At 37.9% G+C, this 20,712-nt stretch overlaps 2 long non-coding RNA genes across 4 annotated transcripts; both read left to right on the top strand.

The window, feature by feature from the left end:
• Positions 1-215: 215 nt before the first annotated feature.
• Positions 216-20,417, top strand: LOC120292891. Its single transcript, XR_005550523.1, has 2 exons — positions 216-297; positions 19,895-20,417. It is a non-coding gene; the product is annotated as an uncharacterized LOC120292891 (long non-coding RNA).
• LOC104440953 lies at positions 13,487-18,774 on the top strand. 3 transcript variants are annotated; one of them, XR_005550519.1, is made up of 8 exons: positions 13,487-13,782; positions 14,611-14,789; positions 15,142-15,242; positions 15,365-15,406; positions 15,862-16,269; positions 16,379-17,376; positions 17,487-17,635; positions 18,572-18,774. It is a non-coding gene; the product is annotated as an uncharacterized LOC104440953 (long non-coding RNA). The 3 variants fall into 3 exon arrangements; XR_005550520.1 differs by having other exon boundaries at positions 13,650-13,782; positions 15,991-16,269; positions 17,481-17,635; XR_005550518.1 differs by having other exon boundaries at positions 13,650-13,782; positions 15,991-16,269.
• Positions 20,418-20,712: the final 295 nt, after the last annotated feature.

A 20,712-nucleotide genomic window follows, 5' to 3' on the forward strand; every position in this document is an offset into this window, starting at 1 on the left:
CATTGCAGAATGACAAGAGTGGTTATGTCATGTAGTCAGCACTATCTCTCAGAGGTGACAACTAGATCTTTGTTGCTGCGAATGTGTCAACTTGCTTTGGCAAATAATATTTATAAAGGCAGCGACTTCTTTTGTGACATATCCTGTTTGTATCTGGAAGCTCTTGGATCTGGGTGATGCAATCTAAGACTATGTTGTCTCACAGGCTGAGTACCCCCAGTCGTGTGCTCGCTCTGTCCTCTTTTTCCTGCAGAGTTGCAATTGTTTCACCTATTTCAGCCATAGCAGGGTCTTCAGGTACTTCCACTATTCCAGCAACCTGTATTTGGTACTAGCAAGTTTTCTGTTAATTATTACTTATTGTGGAGGATGAGTCTATATATGTGGTGTTAAAAAGGAACTAAGCTATTCACTGCAGCAAATGGCACTGGCGGCATCTTATATCCATTAGATGGCTAGAGTCTGTTTAGTAAGAGAGCACTTCTGGGATGAAAATGCACTGTGGGTAAAACGCGTTTGATATGAGGAATCAATGGGCAAGGGCAATCATTGCACTTGTAAGCACCCGGACTCAAGTCCCTTATCTTCTTGCAAAGGTCACAATAGTACTCACCAGTATCATCTTCGATGAATGAAGCATAGAGTGTGAGTTGATGGAAGTTAATGGGAATCCTTTACTGTAGTGGTAGGCAATCTGTGATGATTATGAGTGCAATGCACACAACTGTAGAAGTCGAACCGGCAAAATTTACCACAGACATTGCATAGGAAGCAGTTCGGTAGGTCTAAATTAAGAAAGAGTATTTGGTTGTGGAGGTGATGTTTCAAAGTGGGCCTGTCAAAAGTGCATGGAATATTGAAGCCGTAGTCACTTTCCGTGCAGTGAAAGAATGTCGACAATCTTTACGACATATTTCAACAATGCTCCTTCCTGATACTAAAAGAAAAAGCATGTGCGGGGTGAACAGGTTATTGCATAACAGAGGGCAATTCATCACAAGAATTATGGAGCTGAAAAGAGCTGCTCTGCTCCAGCCAGTGATAGGCTAAACATTTGACGCATTCATCATGAGTCTTGCACGGACCATCCTTCATATGACAATAACAGCGGCAGAGGATGAACGTGAGAAAGAAGAGGCAATCAAGACAAGCAGAGACCTCACCTGGTATGTTCTCTTCGCAAGCTTTGCACTGGATTCTGCTCTCGAGCTTTGTGTGTAAGACCAGTTGATGCTGATTGTTGAAATGGTTAAAAACCGAGTCCTTATTGGCTCCAGATCTTGTGAACGTAGCCATGCAGTCCATGTCGAGGCTGAATTTGCATTCGCTGCTGTAGGAAAACCATGGTAAGCATTACATTTAGCTCCTCCAATTGATCGAAAGCAAGAGAGAGAGGGTGATCATGGAGAGATGGGTGTTGCATCTCTGTGGGGGATTCGGCGCAGCTTTTGTGGAGAAAGAATATGCACGCATGGCCTCAATAGACCTCCCCCAAGACGCTTGCTCGCAGGTTTTGCATTTATTTCTACTTTTCATCCTGAGATGATGGGATGTGAGCGGCTTTTGAGCATATGTTGGATGGCCATATTCTGAGAATCCTCATCAGAGGCTTAGTTGTGACTAGGCAGACGAAGCTATATTGGGCTGCAATAACAATCGACCCGTTCGAATGGCAAGAGAAGGTTTTCATATATAAAAAGCGAAATATCCATAGGAATAATATATAGTATCTATATCTATATCTCTAGACCGGTGAGGTCGTGTATTTCATCGTGTCATGATCAACTTTGCTAGGAAAATAAAATGATACTGTATATGTTTGCGCGTTACGGTTGGGTGAATCAAAGCGGCAACATAAATGGATGAAAAGCATCTCTGAAAGACGACACACAAGCGGTGACGACGTAATGCCCTTCTCATTCCTCCCTTCTTTTACTCAGTTTGTCCTTTTGACGTGGCCTCCCCCCATTTCCCTCTCCTCTCTAAAAGTTTCCACAAATATTCCTCCTCAATTCCTCATTCGTTCTCTGTCACAAAAGATGACATTTATGATGCAATTTGGATGAAATAAAGATTATGATGTATAGGCATTTTTCATCTGCGGCGATCATCTTCATTTCATTAGTTTGTATGATTGTTTTTGCTAAAATTTGAATTTATTATGCTATTTAGGGTTCGACGAATCACACAAGGTTGGAACATGCAGCGTCACATGATGATTCTATGTCCCCATGGGGCACATATGAGATCTAAATTGAAGTTGGAGATTTTTTTTAACAAAAAAAAAAAATTGAAGTAAAATTGAGATTAGAATTAAAGTTGTGCATCTAAATTAGCCCATAAAGATTCATGCTTCCATCAAAACAATCCAAAGTGTCTCACATCGAAGGGAGTGTGATCTTTTTTTATTTTTCTTTTCATGCTCCTCTCCGCCAGACTCTGTTTTCATTTTTTTTTTCTCCCTTTTTGCTCTAATAATTCCCTTACCACGACGTCAACTGAAGCAAGACCAAAGAAACGGCTTTAACGAGATACTTGGGCTTGGGCTTACTGTTATGCTCTTATTTATTATTTTTTGCCAGCCCGGTTATTGAAACTTTATTCTTGCACATGAATCTTCCAGGTCAATTGCACACACTGCTGAAACACAGTAAAAAATAAATAGGAAAGTTTAAAGGCGTTTCCCCTGTCTAGTTCATAAGCGTTCACCTAATAACAATAATACCACTCTCCATAAAAGAACCACGTGGCTATCATTCTTGGTTTCGCTCTTCGAAAGATGTCCCTGAACTTTCCTATTTATTTTTCTTCTGTTAGGAAAAAAAAGGGAAAGACCACGAAACTCCAAATTTTACTAATCGTGACACATTCCCATCAAGGACATTTTCGTCTTATTTTTTTTTTTTCTGTTCTTCCTTTTTCTTTTCTTTTTCTTTTCTTTTTCTTTTCTGTCATTTTTCTTTTTCTAAGAAGAAGAAAAAAGAAAGGTAAAAGACCAAAATGCTCTAGAATAAATATGTCATACAAATACAAATTAAGGATTTTTATGTCATGAAAAAATTTTAAGATAAATGTGTCACGGTTGACAAAGTTTGGGGTTTTTTATGTCACAAAAAAAAAATTGGGATAAATTTTTCACTTTGGACAAAGTTTTTGGTTTTTAGTGGTCTTTTCCAAAAAATAAAAATAAAATAAAAACCTTTGTCTAGTGCCAATTGAATTCCCCTTTCCCTTTCCTCGGTATAGTGTGTCCACATAGTTACATCAATAGGAAATAACCTGGAAGATTCATGTACAAGAATAAAGTTTCAATAACCGGACTGGCAAAAAATAATAAATAAGAGCAAAACACGAAACCCAAGCCCAAGTGTCTCGTTAAAGCCCTTTCTTTGGTCTTGCTTCAGTTGATGCAGTGGTAAGTAAAAAGAACATTTAAAAAAAAAGAGAGAGAGAGAGAGAGAGAGAAGGAAAGCAGAGCCTAGAGAAACCGAGAAAAAGACAGAGGAGACAAAGGGAGCTTTTGCTGTATGCACGGATTAATTCTGTTTCTTAGCAATGGATAAGGATTTGAAACTTTTATCATCTAATTGAGGGAGCTTTCATAATTAAACTATAAATTAAGTTTGGTATGGATTCTATGTTGCTAGGTTGATTTTAGAGGTTTTTAAGCTATGAAATTATGTTGTAAAGAAATTTTAGGGTAGTGCAAAGTAGGACTTCAGGAAAGTCAATTTAGGTTTGTGATTTAATTGGGATAATTTTTTAAAATTTTGCATGTTGCTAAAATAGTTTTCGAATTACTGTATTTGGCAATGGATTTCGCCCTTCTCCAATCATCTTTTGGCTTTGTGGTATCTTAGTAATTCAAAAGAGTTTTCTACTAAAAGTAAGCTCGCTCGAATTGGAGTTTTAAGATGAGGTTGACTCTATTTGCAAAGTAATTGTTCGAAGATCTTTTGTCAAGTGGACGATTTGACTCAAGAATATGGTATTGCCTACTAAAGTTTTCGTTGAGGTTAGTTCACATGTAAGTTTGACATTTAGTTAATCTTTGATATGACTTTGAAACTTTTTAAGTGGCGTAACTTTCAATTGGGATTTTATTTAGGGGTGGTTGTTATCCTCTACAAATTTGTAAGCTCATGTCTTGAAAGTGATTGGGAATTGATATAGTTTAAGTTGTGAAAAGCACTGCACCATATGATTTTTTTTAAACAAAAAAGTAATGTTTAAAACATATTTGCTGCATACAACCGGATGGAGCGTGTACCGCCCTTTTGGTATTTGGAATTTAAATGAATATAATTGATTAGTATAAAGTTGCGTTAAAGTGATATTCCTCATATTTTGAATTTATTGTACATTATATATTGGATTTGGATAGAGGAATCTTTGTTATTGCTTTATCACAGCAGATGCTTGATCTACTTAGAAGAGATTTGGAATAGTCACTAAGCTGTGGTTACTCACACTATTCATTCCAAATTTTTTCAGGTAAGCTAAAATAGGACATGAGCATTATTGGCGAGAAATTTTTTGCATTTGCATTTGGATTTAGATGTTAGTTTAGATACTCATATATGTCTAGGATGATATTTGTGGAGTTTAATTGAGTTTGGAAATACACTCACACTTTAAAAAAAAAAAATACTAATAAATTTCAGAATTCTTGATTTTGTAACCAACTCACTATTTATCAAGTATATAGATGAATATATATGTTTTGATAATTTGAAGTTGCATCCTTTGGGCAAGACCATGGTGTTGTCGTTTTCCTTATTTTATAGAGTTGGGGTGTGACAATAGATAAAGGAAATCTTATTCACAAAGTCAATAAAATGAAAACATACATCGATATATCATTATTGTTTCTCAATATCATTATAATCTTACTAATTTCATATTGCAATAATAGTCGTCTCTCCCTTTCTATAATTACACATTTATTGTGCAAATAATATATTGCGACATGAGCATCCTCATGTCGCCATGTTTTATGCATGAACTCACCTATTTCTATAATTGTTGGATATACGAAATCCTACTAAAATACTTTTGAAGCAGTGGGGATTTTTTCTTGGTGAAATATTGCAAATATAGGTTTTTATCTTACAAAAGATTGCATTTTCTTTGGTTTAAGACACCTTGAATCGTTGATGGAAGTATGAATTTTGCTAATTTCCTAAAAAAATCTCAAATTTTAATTTCTAATCATGATTCTACTCGAACTAGTTTTTTTTTAAAAAAGGTTCCCAAGTTTCATGAAGGCCACATTTCTACCCATGAGTGGCCATACAATCATCATATAACACAGCATAGTCCAACCATTGCAATGTGAACACCAAAGGTTTCCCTAAGACCCTTTGGTAACTCTCTATGAGAGAGAGAGTGAGAGAGAGAGAGAGAGAAGAGAGAGAGATTGAAAAGAGGTTTATATATACACATAAACACCCTAGTAGAGAGAGAGAGAGAGAGAGAGAGAGAGAGAGAGAGAGAGAGAGAGAGAGAGAGAGAGAGAGAGAGAGAGAGAGAGAGAGTCAATAGTCAATAGCACGGCACCTCCCACCAACTTCGCCGATTCAATATTGGTGGCTTCGCTCGCGTGGTTGCTGCTCCATGACTCCTCCCACTCCATCCCCTAGTTGTTCGTGCTACTCCTGTTGCTTTTTGTGAGTTTGTTCGTGCGGCCTCATTCAAAAACTTTGGCTTTGGTTTTACGACAAAATATGTGCCATGATTTTCCGTGTGGTGCCGTCTCGTCTATGGCATGGTGGAAGAGCACCGCCACATTTGCCGCCCCCGGTTGTGGATCCACGTTTTATGCTGGAAGTTTAAGTGCTGTAGTTGTTCGACCGTTCCTTTCACTAATTTGCACGCTTTTTTTGCTGGAACTTTGAATTTATTATACTAATCAAAGTAATGATTGGTCCGACCTTGATTTTGAACCGGGTCACATCCTGTTTCTGAGGCAACAAAAAAAGAAGACAGAATGCTCTCTTTTTTATCATATTTATTGTATCATGCTAAGGTGTTTGCATGTATATATAAACCTCTTTTCAACCACTTTTCAATCTCCTTTAATGACTCTCTCTCTCTCTCTCTCTCTCTCTCTCTCTCTCTCTCTCTCTCTAAGAGAGTTTCCAATGGGTCCTAGGGGAAGCTTCGGTGTTCACATTGCAAAGGTTGGACTATGCGATGTTACATGATGATCCAATGGCCACTCATGGGCAGAAGTGGGGCCTTCAAGAAAGTTGGGAATTCTTTTTTTTTTTTTTTTTTCAAATTGAGGTAGAATTACGATTAAAATTAAAATTTGAGATTTTTTAAGGAGATTAGCCCATAAAAGTTCATACTTCCATCAACAATCCAAAGTGTCTCAAACTGAAGAAAATGCAATCTTTTGTTAAGATGGAAACCATTTTTAGCAATATTTCACCAATAAAAAATGCCTGCTGCTTCAAAAGTACTTTAGTAGGATTTCGTATATCCAACAATTATAGAAATAGGTGAGTTCGTGCATAAAACATGGGAACACGAGAATGCTCATGTTGTGATATATTATTTGCACAATAGATGGATAATTAGAGAGAGAGGAGTGGCTGTTATTACAGTATGAAATTGGTAAGATTATAATGATATAGAAAAAACAATAATGATATATTGATGTATGTTTTCATTTTGTTGACTTTGTGAATAAGATTTCTCTTTTATCTATTGTCACAACCCAACTCTATAAAATGAGGAAAACGACACCACCATGCTCTTACCCAAAGGATGCAACATAAAATTATCAAAATATATATTCATCTATATACTTGATAAATAGTGAGTTGGTTACAAACTCAAGAGTTCTAAAATTCATTAAAAATAAAAGTATGAATGAATCTCCAAACTCGATTAAACCCCACAAATATCATCCCAAACATATATAAGTATCTAAAAACTCACTTCCAAATCCAACTGTAAATAATTTTCTGCCGATAATGCTCATGTCCTACTTTAGCTTACCAAAAAAAGCTTTGGAATAAATAGTATGAGTAACCACAGCTTAATGACTAATCCAAATCTCTCCTAAATAGATCAAGAATCCGCTATGATAAAGCAATATAGAGATTCATTTGTCGAAATCCAATATATAATGTACAATAAAATCAAAATATGAATAATGTCGCTTTAATGCAAATTTATACTAATAAATTATATACCAAAAGGGTAGTGAATACTCCATTTGATTTTATGCGACAAATATGTTTCAAACATTACTTTTTCATTTAAAAAAAAATCATCTTGTGCAATGCTTTTCACAACTTATAATATATCAAATCCCTATCACTTTCAAGACATGAGCTTACAAATTTGTAGAAGATAACAACCACCCCCAAATAAAATGCAAATCGAAAGTTACACCGTTCGAAGAGTCTCAAAGTCCTATCAAAGTTTATCTAAATTTCAAAATTACGTGTGAACTAACCTCAACTAAAACTTTAGTAGGCAATACCATATTCTTGAGTCAAATCGTCCACTTGACAAAAGACCTTGAACAATTACTTTGCAAATAGAGTCGACGGCATCTTAAAACTCCAATTCAAGCGAGCTTATTTTCAATAGAAAACTCTTTCGAATTACTAAGAGATCATAAAGCCAAAAGATGATTGGAGAAGGGTGAAATCCATTGCCAAACATAGCAATTCGAAAACGGTTTTAAGCAATGTGCAAAATTTTAAAAATTTATCCCAATCAAATCATAAACCTACATTAACTTTTCTAAAGTCCTATTATGCAATACCCTAGAATTTCTTTACAAGATAATTTCATAGCTTAAAGATCTCTAGAATCGACCTAGCAACATAGAATCCATACAAAACCTAATTTATGATTTAATTATGAAAACTCCTTCAATTAGATAAATAAAATTTTCGAATCCTTACCGATTGCCAAGAAACAAAATTAATCTAGTGCATGCAGCAAGAGCCCCTTTTGTTTCCTATGTCTTTTCTCGGTTTCTCCAGGCTTTGCTTTCCTTCTCTCTCTCTCTCTCTCTCTCTCTCTCTCTCTCTCTCTTTCCGTGTTCCTCTTGGCAGACTTTGTTTTCATATTTTTCTCTCTTTTCGCTCTAGTGATTCGCACCACGGCATCAACGAGGCAAAGACCAAAGAAAGGACTTTAATGAGACACTTGGGCTTGGGCTTACTATTTTGCTCTTATTTATTATTTTTTGCCAGCTCGATTATTGGAACTTAGGGTGCGTTTGTTTATGTTTCTATTAAAAAATTGTTCCGAGGAACAGAAATAGAAAAAAATAGTTAGTAAATGAATAGAAAAATTTTTACAGAAAGACGCATTTGGTAAACTTGTTCTAGGAATAAAAAATGAATAGAAACACGTTTAGTAAATTTATATTCTTTTTCTGTTTCTTTTAATTTTTTAATATTTTTATTTTCTTTTTCCTTTTTTCTTTCTTTTTTTTTTTTTATTTTTCTTCTTTTGGTTGGTTGCCGGCCATGCGAGGCCTGCGACCGGGCTGATGGGGGTTGGCGGCCTCGCCCGGCTACGGCGAGGCTCGCAGTGGTCCGGGCGAGCTCGGCCTCGCCGGATCCGGGCGAGCTTGAGCTCGCCCAACCAAGGCGAGGCCGAGCGTCGCCGGCGCGGCGAGGCTCGGCCCTCGCCGGGGGCTGCCGATGCTCTGGCGAGGTCATGGGCCCTTGAAGGCCGGTCGCCGGCTATGGTTGAGGCCGGCGATCGGCCAAAGAAAAAAGAAGAAGAAAAGAAGATGAAAAAAAAAAGAAAAAAAAGAGAGAGGAGAGAGAAAATTTGTTCTTCATAAGTGTTTTTGGAACAAAAAAATAAATTTTTTTTTTGTTTTTTATTTCCATTCAATTTTGTTCCGGGAACAAAAAAACAAATTTTGAACAAAAACGCAAACAAACACGTTTGTGTTCTTTTTTGTTCCCGGAACAAAAAAACAGAAAATATGTTCTTGAACAGAAAAAAAAAAAAATACAAACATGCATGCCCTTACTCTTACACATGAATCTTCTAGGTTATTACATATTGATGTGCAGACCCACTGCCGAGAAAACAGAAAGGAGAACTCAATCAGCAGCGAACAAAGTCTTTTTTTCTAACACGTTGTCGCGACCAATTTTTTTCGGGGTGTGAACCACCTAGGGTTTGGCTAATGGATTGTTAAGCCTAGACTTAACGCGGGCTCTCCCAAGCCCATACCAATTCGCGACTTAGATTCAAGTTTTTAACATGCAATTGATTTTCAATTAGGAGTCGCCACTAATCAATTTATGGTAGGTCGATTAGATACCTAAGTAAAATAATGGGAGAATTATTTTACTTCTATGAACCAGAGATTATGGGTACGGGGATTTAGTTACACTAGATTTCTCTAATGCCTTTTCGGTACCATTCTTTTAATTTTGAAAAATGTTTGGCAAGGAGTTTGGATTGATTTTAAACTAATTCCCTAACATGTGAGGTGTTCATGCAGGTGCGCAAACCACCAATTTAACACTCAAGTAAAGCAGAAAATAAATTGCAGGATTTACCTCAAAGCAACGAAAGCATCTGCAATGTTAAATTAAAATCCACATCAACAACTCTAGATATGGTTTCTAATTAACACGCAATTTTTGTTTTGTTTTCACTTAATTAATGAGAATCATGCTTTATGCAATGCATGCCACTAATTTAACATGAAATGATATGACATAGCAACATGACTTAGCTACATGACCTAAGCGATATGACATAAATAAGCATGTAGTCTATTCTAAGCATGAGATGATTTATTCTAAATAATTTTTTTGTATTTTCTATGGGATTCGAAATTAAAGAAATGCAACATTTAAATATGCAATGCAATATTAACTAAATGACCTAATTCCAATGACATGTAATTTCTAATTAAATGAACCTAACAAAAATCACTAAATGACGTGCATTGTATGAACCTAATTCTATATGATGTGCACATGGTTTTTATTTTCCTAATAAGCATGCAATTTATTCTAAAGAATGGAACTAATTTATTCTAAGACATTTTTTTTTTTTTATTTTTCATGAAATTCGGAATTAGGAAAAATGTGAAAATTGTCTAACTAGATTAAGATTCTATTTAATTTGCATTAGGAATTAGGTTAAGCCAAATCCTAATTTAAACTAAAATATTATCTTAACCCAAATAATCCTAAAATGCAATCTATCTAATATCTAAACTTAAAATGAAACATGAAATTTTATCCTAATATGCAATGACGTGCAAAGAATGCATTTATTCTACATGACATATGCATGATAACCCTTTTTGTTTTTGTTTTATTAATTTCGAAATTAAGAATTGTCAAATTATTAAACATGCAACCTAAGTAAAAAAACTAGCAACCTCAATTGATTGATTTGATTTTTTATTTTGATTTTTTTTGATTTTTTTGATTTTTGAAATACGAAATAAGTAAATCTCTTATTCTAGACATGCAAAATAACCCTAAAACAAGTAATATCCTAAGATGCATCTAATCTAACTCAAATGTTTTTTTTTTCTTTTATGGGAGCAAACAAATAAAGGCATCAAGAACAACACGGCAACAAATCCAGCAAAATATCATCCATGTCCATTTAATTTTGGAAATAAATTGACAAATCATATCTCGCACATGAGATCGGATTGGCCAATTTTAGACAAAATCACGAATCGTATCTCGAGCATGAGATCGGATTGATGATTTTCCGTGCGATTACGGGGCATATTTCGAGCATGAAATCGGACCGTCAATCATATGCACGTTGCGAAATTAGGAAGATTTCCTAATTTAGAAGGCTACTCGAGATTTCACATATCTTAGCATATCAGAAATTTCCATCATGGGCATCAACGAATATCAAATTAGGAAACGGAATTTTCGAAAATCAAAATAGATAAGATTTTTACCTAATTCGAATATTGGCTTCGAATTCCGATCCTCAAACGGCTACTCACGATGCAACGTGGCGGTGCTCGGTTGCTCGAAGATCACCCGATGGGCTCCACGAGACCTGCGAAACAAAAATTTGTAAGCTCGGCAAGGGACTCGTCAATGGACAGCGTATCTTGGTCTCCCACTGTTGGTTTTGTGGAATTTGGTGACGCAAAGAAATCCACTAGTCTTCTGACAATCCCACTGATTGTCAAACTTTGACCTTCTAAAACCCACACTTAAATTTTCAACCTCCAAGGAAAGACTAGCGTGCTTTGTGCAAGGCGTGGCTGCTTCGTCGTTGATGTTAAAAGGACCACCGAGATCGCGGGTTTCACTGAGAAAAAAAAAACGTCAATGCTGTTGGAGATTTGCTGCACGGTGTGGACTCAACTTGACATGATGACGAAGAAGAGTGCCGTTGCAAAAGATTCGCCAGTGGACAACGACAGATTGGCAACGCAAGGGTGCGACACGAGGGTAGTGTGCACGTTAGGATATCGCGACTCCCCCTTCTTCTCTCTTTGCGAAAGCTTCCGCTATCTCTTTCTCGGGTTGAACCAATCCAGCCAAGGAACACCGCTTCAAAGTCTTCAACCTTTTTTCTGTGTGCTTTTGGTTGCTCTCTTTCTCTTTCTGGATTGTCTTTTGCAAAGTGATGGCGTGCCAATCAAGAACGTCCTGATGAAGGCGCCTAGGCCAGCAACGTGAGATGCAACCCAATAACTCTAATGGCCGTGTATTCTCAGTCGTGTGGCCTCTCTCTCAAACCCTACGCATTTAATCTATTTATAAGCCACGGTTAGGGTTTTAATTTTTCAAATCCGTATCCACAAAAATTCCTTTTTCCAAATGCAATATTTGCTTTTGATACGATTTAGGATTGCAAAGGATTCTTCCAAAGTTTGAAATCTCACACAAATCAATCCGTAAAATCTTTTCAGGATACGGGCTTGGGCCAATTTACTCCCTTCGTGGGCTTAGTCCAATTCACCAAATTAATATTCGAACCATCAATTTGAACCCATTTGTCACCTGGCCCAATGTGTAAATGCAAAATAAATGCACCTAAAACTATATGCTATGCAATTAATTAATTAACTAATATTTTTTAGGGGTTAAAATTAATCCATAATTTTTAATGCAATTAATAATTAAAAGGGTCACCAAAATTTAGGTGTCAACACACGTGATAAAGTAAATAGGAAAGTTCAAAGTCCTTCCTCCAATCCAGTGGTGGGACATCGTTCGTGTTTGCTAATACATTAAAAGAAAAAGAGAAAAGATTATCAAAAACCTCAAATTTTACTTAAAGTGATAAATTTATCCTAAACTTTTTTTTGTGATGTGAAAAACTTCAAATTATTCAAATTGTGACACATTTACCTCATCAATGGCATTTTTATCTTATTTTTTCTGTTTTTCTTTTTTTTATTCTTTTTTTCTTCTTCTTCCCTCCGGTCATGGTGGAGCCGGCGGCAAGATCAAATAGTGAGAAACACAATTTCAGTTCCAAAACAAAGATGAAAAGATATTCATCTTTCCTACTTTCTTTACAAAAAAAAAAAAAAAAGATCAGGTGAAAAAGAAATGGGTTTGTGCGAAATATGATCGAGAAGTGTATTCCCATAGCGAACGGCACATTTTCACTGAAAACTTTCTACGCTATTCACTATGGGAATACACTTCTCGATCATATTTCGCACAAACCCATTTCTTTTTCGCCTGATCTTTTCATCTTTGTTTTGGAACTGAAATTGTGTTTCTCACTATCTGATCTTGCCGCCGGCTCCACCATGGCCGGAGGAAGAAGAAGAAAAAAAGAAAAAAAAAATAAGAAAAATAAAAAAATAAGATAAAAATACCATTGATGAGGTAAATGTGTCACAATTTGAATAATTTGAAGTTTTTCACATCACAAAAAAAGGTTTAAGATATATTTATCACTTTAAGTAAAATTTGAGGTTTTGATAATCTTTTCTTTTTTCTTTTAATGTATTAGCAAACACGAATGGTGTCCCACCACTGGATTGGAGGAAGGACTTCGAACTTTCCTATTAACTTTATCACGTGTTAGAAAAAAAGACTTTGTTCGGTGCTGATTGAGTTCTCCTTTCTATTTTCTCGGCAGTGGGTCTGCACATCAATACGTAATAACCAGGAAGATTCATGTGCAAGAGTAAAGTTCCAATAACCGGGCTGGCAAAAAATAATACATAAGAGCAAAACAGTAAGCCCAAGCCCAAGTGTCTCATTAAATAAGAGCAAAATAATAAAGAAGATTCATGTGCCAGATCTGGGCAAGGGCGTGAGGGAGGCCCTCGCCGGACGCCGGCTTCCACCGGTTCCGTCAAGGCAGGCAGTGAAAAAAAAAAGAAAAAGTAGAAAGATCAAAATATCCCATGGATAAATGTAACGGTACTTATTTCCCCCGACCCTCCGACCCTCGTGCATTAAAAAAATCACGAAGGATGTCTCTGCCTTCACCTCACCCAGCACCATGGGTTTTTCCTCCATCATCCCTATCCTGATCGACCTCATCCAAGTGAAATTCCAGGGGAAGTCGATTTCGCCCTTCGAAACTCACCCCATTGCCACCGGCGTTGCCATCTGCAGCCTGCTCCTGCATTTCTTGTTGCTGCGTCTCGCTAATCAGGCACCCCCGTCCAGCGGCTGCGCTTGTCCTTGTGATGGAGCATCATCGCACCTCCTCATCGACTTCACTGGTTCGATATCAGTGGCTTCGCTTGCGTGGTTGCTGTTCCACGACTCCTCCCACTCCGTCCTCTGGTTGTTCGTGCTGCTCCTGTTGCTTTCCGTGAGTCTATTACGCGGCCTCTTTCAAAACCTTTGGTTTTGGTTTTACAATAAAATCTTGGCCATGATTTTCCGTGCGGCGCCGTTTCGTCTATGGCATGGTGGAAGAGCGCAGCCACATCCGCCACACCCGGTCGTGGATCGGCGTTTGTTGCTGGAAGTCTGAGTGCCCTAGTTGTTCGACTGACTGTTCCCTGCTTGGATAAAGTAATCTAACCACTTTAAAACGAATGAATAAGTACTTTAGGAAGCTAGCTAGTTTTGTTTAGGAGGCGCTTGGGGCTTGTTGCGACTATATCTGAATCCATAAGAAAATCGCAAGCCTTCAGCATCGAATTATCTCCAGACCATAAGAAAGGAGAGCAGGGAACAAGTAAAAACCAATTGTTATCGAAGAGATCAAAGACAACCTCAACAATTGTTACCAAGGGAAGAATAGTCGTTTCTATAGCCATATACGGGGGAGTAATTGTTCTTGAGGTTGAAGCTTCTGACCTCTTTCAAAGCATTGCTGAGTGTTGCAGATTTCCTTCTGTTTTTTATGAATCTCTTTGTAGCTTTCTGTTTGGCCAGTGGATCCATATATGTGTCATTTTACATTCTTTGCTGGTGTACTATGGTTTTGCTCATATATCCGTATGAACTGGGATATATAGATGCCTTGGCAACATGGACACAGCTACAATTTCAAAAGCTTTGATCTAACACTAACATCATTGAGTGATCAAACCAAAATGAAAGATGTCAGCTTTTTCATCTCTGTTCCATATACACCATTACTGCTTACTAGCTATTCCGATGATAATATAGTTGTAGTTTGTCATTGCAGAATGTGGGAATCGTTACATCATAGTCTCTATTTGACCTTTGAGAGGTGACAACTAGATCTTTGCCGTGGCAAATGCGTTAACTTGCAATCTAAGACTACGTTGTCTCGCTGGCGGATTGGTTTTTGACCGGGAGCTTGAATTGTTGCTTCAGTTGGACATTCAAGTTTCTGGGGCCAAGGTGAGAAAAGAATGCTAAAATGTTGAGTTTTTTCAGATGGCTTTAGCTCAAGATTACTAAATTCTGGTTGACTGTAGATGTTAGAACTGAACTTTTCCCACTCTTCATGTGCTAAAGAATTTACACTTCATGTATGCAAAGCTAGATAGGTAGTATGCAGATGCACGAGACAAGTCTGTATAAACTACACCCATCTGATGTTGGTATCTGAGGAAATAATTAGACCGGCAAGCTTCCTGCCAAGTTGATTCACAATCAAATTATGCATTCCAGTGTCAACACTTCATTTCATTACATAGAGCACTCAAGTCTGGCACTTAAATAATATGATATTCGTCTGTTTTTACTGCAGAGAGCTACAATCTTGGATGTCGACTGTGGCAGTGAGTCCAATTGACTTGCATGGGAGCGTAAGTTGAAACGTCAAACAGAAAGGAAATTCTTTTTGTCTTGGTAAGTGCCTCCCAAACTCTGCAACTAAATGTACTTACATTTGCGGCTTTTGGAGACCAACATTGCCCTTCTTTTCTTGAGTACCTCCAATTGTGTGCTCATTCTTCCACTTTTTCCTACAGAAATGCAATATTTTCATCGAGTTCAGAGTAGCAGGTCTTCAGGTACTTACACTATTCCAGCAACCTGTATTAAAAAATGTTTGGTATTGGAGCATTTTCTGTTGATTATTACTTATTATGGAGGATGAGTCTATATATATGATGTTAAAAAGGAACATGGCTATTCACCACATCACATGGTATTGTATCCATTTTTTGCCTAAAGTCTGTTTAGTAAGATAGCACTTGTGATGGAGGCGCACAGTGGGCACTACACATTTGATATGAGTAGTCAACTGGCAGGGGCATTCATTGCAGACATGAGCGCCCAGATTCAGGTTCCTTATCTTCTCACAAAGGTCACAATAGTACTCACTGGTATCATCTTTGATGAACAAAGCGTAAAGTGTGAGTTGATGAAAGTTAATGGCAATCTTTTACTGTAGTGGAAGGCAATCTGTGATCACTAAGATTGCACTGCACACAACCGTAAAAATCTAACCTGCAAAATTTACCAGAGACGCTGCATAGGAAGCACAGTTCTGGAGACTAAAATAAGAAAGAGTATATGCTCGTGGAGGTGATGATTCAAAGTGGGCCTTTCAAAAGTGCATGAAATGTTGAAGTCGTTGTCACATTCCATGCAGTGAAAGACAGAGCATTGACACTCTTCACGAGATATGTCAACAACGCTCCTTCCTAATATGAGAAGAAAAAGGATGTGTGGGCTGGACAGGTTGTTGCATAACTGAGGGCAAAATGGACCAGAAAAGAGCAGCTCTGCTCCAGCCAGCATCAGGTTAAACATCTGACACTTTCATCACAAGCCTTGCATGGACCATCCTTCATATGACAGTTCCGGCAGCAGAAGATGATCGTCCAGGGGAGAAAAAAGAGGCAATCAAGACAACCATAGACCTTACCTGGTATGTCTTCTTCACAAGCTTTGCACCTGATTCTGCTTTTGAGTTTCGTATGGAAGACCAGTTAATGCTGATGGTCAAAATTGTAAAAAGCGAAGTCCTTGCCCTCCAGGTATTCCGAATATGTTAAAGCTGTGCAGTCCATGTTGAGGCTGAATTTGCATTCATTGCAGTAGGAAACCATGGCAGACGTTACATTTAGCTCCTCCAATTGATCAAAAGCGAGAGGGTGATCATGGGGAGACAGGTGTTGCATCTCTGGGGGAGATTTGGTGCAGCTTTTGTGGAGAAAGTATTTGCATGCATAGCATCCATAGACGTCCCCCAAGATTGCTTGCTCGCAGGCTTTGCATTTGATTCTACTTCTCATCCCGAGATGATGGGATGTGAGCAGATGCTCATCAGCATTTGTTGGATGGCCACATTCTGAGAATCCTCATTGGGAGGACAAGCAATATTGGGCCGTGCAGTAAGAATTGACGGATCCGACTGGCAAGAGAAGGTTTTTATATATAAATGCAATATATTGATTGAAATATATTTATCACTAGACTGGTGAGGTCACGTATTTCCTTGTGACCAAGTTTGTTAGGAATATGGACAAGCCTTGATAAGCCATTCCCTCTTGTGTCCATCCATCGATCACAAGTATTAGACCTAGTGTTCCAAACAATGAGTGACTAAGTTTGTTAGGAAATAAAATGATAGTGCAGCTTCAAGATGAGTATTTGTAGATACCTTTTATTGATTTAGAGTGCGTAAAACGAGCAATTTCTCAAGAACAGATCAGAGAAAGCATATAACCTTGGAGCATAATCATATGTCATTATTCGAAGAGCTAAACAGAAATGTGGGATGTGATTTGAGGACTTAACCGATGATTTAGATGCAGATGGTAATAAATTATTTTCTCTGGACTCTGAAGGTTAGCCATTTTGTATGAGATGTGCAGGATCGCAGTTATCATAAAGCAAATAAAATTATGTTGGCAAAAAATGTGGTACCGTCATCTCCAATGAAAGCAAAATGTGTGATAAATGTTGTGGGCCATGGATACTGGAAAGAGCAATAGAGATTTATCTTCAGTGAAAGCATATGTCACAGACAACGGTATCTTTCTCTTCTCGGTTAACCATTCTTCCTTAGGGAAATTGTTTCTATCTACTTCATCAATTATGTATGCTACCCTTTAATCCATAGGAACTTCTCATAAGTTGCAGGGTTTGGTTGCCCAAAAGCGACTTGGCTTCACCAAAACTCCTCTTCTCTAGAAGACTGGCTGGCAAGGCGTCCCACTGGCAATAGGTTGCTCAACCTCGCCTTGCTTTTGTGACATGCTGTCTGGCCCCTCTGCATTACATAGTCAAGGGTGAGTTCCATGTGTCAGTTTGTGGATCACGGTCTCACGCACAAATCCCTACAGATTCCTGTAGGAGGTCCAAATTATATCTATTTTAATTTTCATGTGGGTTCATTCATCATTTGATTTGACCTTGGAAGTTGATTTTCTTCTTATTTATTTACAAACCTAAATACTTACTGTGAAAAGCGATTCCCAGGAGAGTATCATGATACTAAGTCAAATAATGAAGCTAAGTAGGTGATCAACTAAATAACTTAAGATGGCAGGACTGTCAAATGCTTCTGCTAATTTGGTGGCAGATACTTTCAATGAAAGGGAAAATGTTATTGAAAAGACCGAAAATACGTCGACAATTATTGTGATGAGAAGAATGGGGAGATGTTTCATTGTTCGTTTCAAGGTTACTTAAGATCCTACTAGACCAAAAGATTTGGAAGTTTTTTCTTTACTGAAGAGAGAAAAAGAGGGATATTCATGAAAAATGGCACTTTTACTAGCATTTTCAGATACCAGCACCTTATTATCACATTGCCACATGTCAAACGTTGTCATATGGTCGTTACTAGTTGCCAAAATAAAGTCAAAATTGTTCTTGAGGTTAAAAGCTTCTGAATTCTTTGAAAATATTGCGTGCGTCACAGTTTTGCTTTTCTTTTTCTGGCGAATCTCTTGGTGACTTTCTGTTTGGCCAGTGGATCTATATGTGTTTTTTTACAGACTCTTTGCTGTTATACAATGGTTTAGCTTATTTATCCATAAGAACTAGGATAAATAGATGCCTTGGAGATGGGAGCACCGCTGCAATACCAGAGCTTTCTTCTATCGTCATAGAGTTAGCAGAATCAAAATGAGCAATGTCAGTTTTTTCATCTCTGTCTTGTGTGCACAGGTAATGCTTACTAACTGTTCTGATGATAACAATTTTTAAGTATGTCATTGCAGAACGACACGGTGATTGCATCATATAGTCAGCATTTTACCTCCGAGAGGTGACAACTAGATCCTTCTCGCGGCAAATGCGTCAACTTGCTTCAGCAAATAAGATTTATAAAGACAAACTTCTTCTGTGGTGTATCCTGCATGTATCCAGAAGCTCTTGGATCTGAATAATGCAATGACTATGTTCTCTCCCTGGCTAATTTGGTTTTCAGGCAGGAGCATGAATTGTTGCTTCAGTTGGAGATTCAAGTTGCAGGGGCCAAGGTGAGAAAAGAACCCTTGATTTCTTTTGTGGGAAGCTTTAGTTCAATATAACTGAATTTTGGTAGACTGCAGATGTTAGAACAGAACTTTTCCTATCTTCTTGTGCTAGAAAAGAATTTAAAGTTCATGAATGCAAAGTTAGATAGATAGTATGCAAAAGCTCGAGGCTAGTGTGAACAAACTACACAATCCTGATATTCTTTTTCAAGGAATTAATAAGACCGGCAAGCTTCCTAACAAGTTTATTCATAATCAAATTATGCATCAAAATGTTAATACTTCTATTCATAACACAGAGCACACAACTCTTACACTCAAAAATATGATATTTATCTGCTTTTGCTGCAGAAGATAACAATATCAGATGTCAAGTGTTGGCAGTGATTCCAATTGACTTGCATAAGAGCGTTAGTTGAAACATCAAACAAAAGGTGGTCTCATGCCTCCTAATTCTTGCCTTCCCCAACTCTTTAACTTCATGCACTTCGCTTGCAGCTTTTGAGACTAGCATTGCAAGTGTTTTTTTGAGTACCTCCAATTGTTTGCTCGATCTATCGACCTTTTCCTGCAGAAATGCATCTAGTTCAGCAAAATCGGGGCTTCAAATGCATCTACTTTAAAAAAATTTTGTTATTGCCATATTTTCTATTGATTATAACTTATTGTGGAGATTGAGTCTGTATATGATATAACAAAAGAAAAAAGAACAGGGTTATTCACCACATCACATGGCAGTATTTTGTGGCCGTTTGTTGGCTAAAGTCAGTTTAGTGAGAGAACATTTCTGTGATGAAAGCATACTGTGGGTAAGACGCATTTGATATGTGTAATCAATGGGCAAGGGCATTCATCACAGACAGAAGCACCCAGTTTCAGGTCCGTTTCTCTCAAAGGTTACAATAGTACTCACTGGCATCGTCTTCAATTAACATAGCGTAGAGTGTGAGTTGATGGAGGTGATGGCGATCTTTATTGTTGGTGTTTACCGTGGAAGGCAATCATGGTTGACATAAAGATTGCACTACACAAGAACGTGAAAGTCAAATGTGCAAAATTTACCAGACACTGCATAGGAAGCATGGGTCGGCAGATCTAATATAAGAAAAGAGTATATGCTCAAGAAGCTGATGTTTCAAAGTGGGCCTTTCAAAAGTGCATGGAATGTTGAAGTCGAAGTCGCATTCTGCGTAGTGAAAGACGGCATCATCGCTCTTCAGGACATGCATCAGTGAGCCAGCCTTCCTAATACGGGAAGAAGTGGATGTGCCAGGGTGAACGGGGTGTTGCATAACTGAGGGCAATTCAGCACATGATTTAGAAAAGAGCAGTTCTGCTCCAGGCAGGCATGGGCTAAACCTTTGACATATTAATCACGAGCCTTGCTCGCACCATCCTTCATTCGACCCAGCTCCAGCGGCAGCGGATGATAGTGAATGGGAGATAGAAGAGGCAATCCAGACAAGCATAGACCCCACCTAGTAGGCTGCTCTATTCTCAGCTTTACACCCAGATTCTGGTTTCAAGCTTCACGTGGAAGGACACCAGTAGATGCTGATGGGTGAAATGGTTAAAAAAAAAAAAAAAACTGAGCCTTTCTCGCCCTCCAGATCTTGTGAACATAGAGTTATAGCCACGCAGTCCACGTCAAGGCTGAAATTGCATTCGCTGCAGGGGGAAACCAGATGGAAGACATTACATTGGAGGTCTACCTATTGATCGAAAGCAAGAAAGAGGGTTGATTATGGAGAGAGGGGCGTCGCTTCTCTGGGGTAGATTCGGTGCAGCTCTCGTGAACTAAGAATATGCACCGTGTAGCATCCATAGACCTTGCAGGCTTTGCATTTGATTATACTTTTCGTCCCAAATGGAGGGAGGTGAGC

Source organism: Eucalyptus grandis, chromosome 4, assembly GCF_016545825.1.
Source record: "Eucalyptus grandis isolate ANBG69807.140 chromosome 4, ASM1654582v1, whole genome shotgun sequence".
In the NCBI taxonomy this organism is placed as follows: domain Eukaryota; kingdom Viridiplantae; phylum Streptophyta; class Magnoliopsida; order Myrtales; family Myrtaceae; genus Eucalyptus; species Eucalyptus grandis.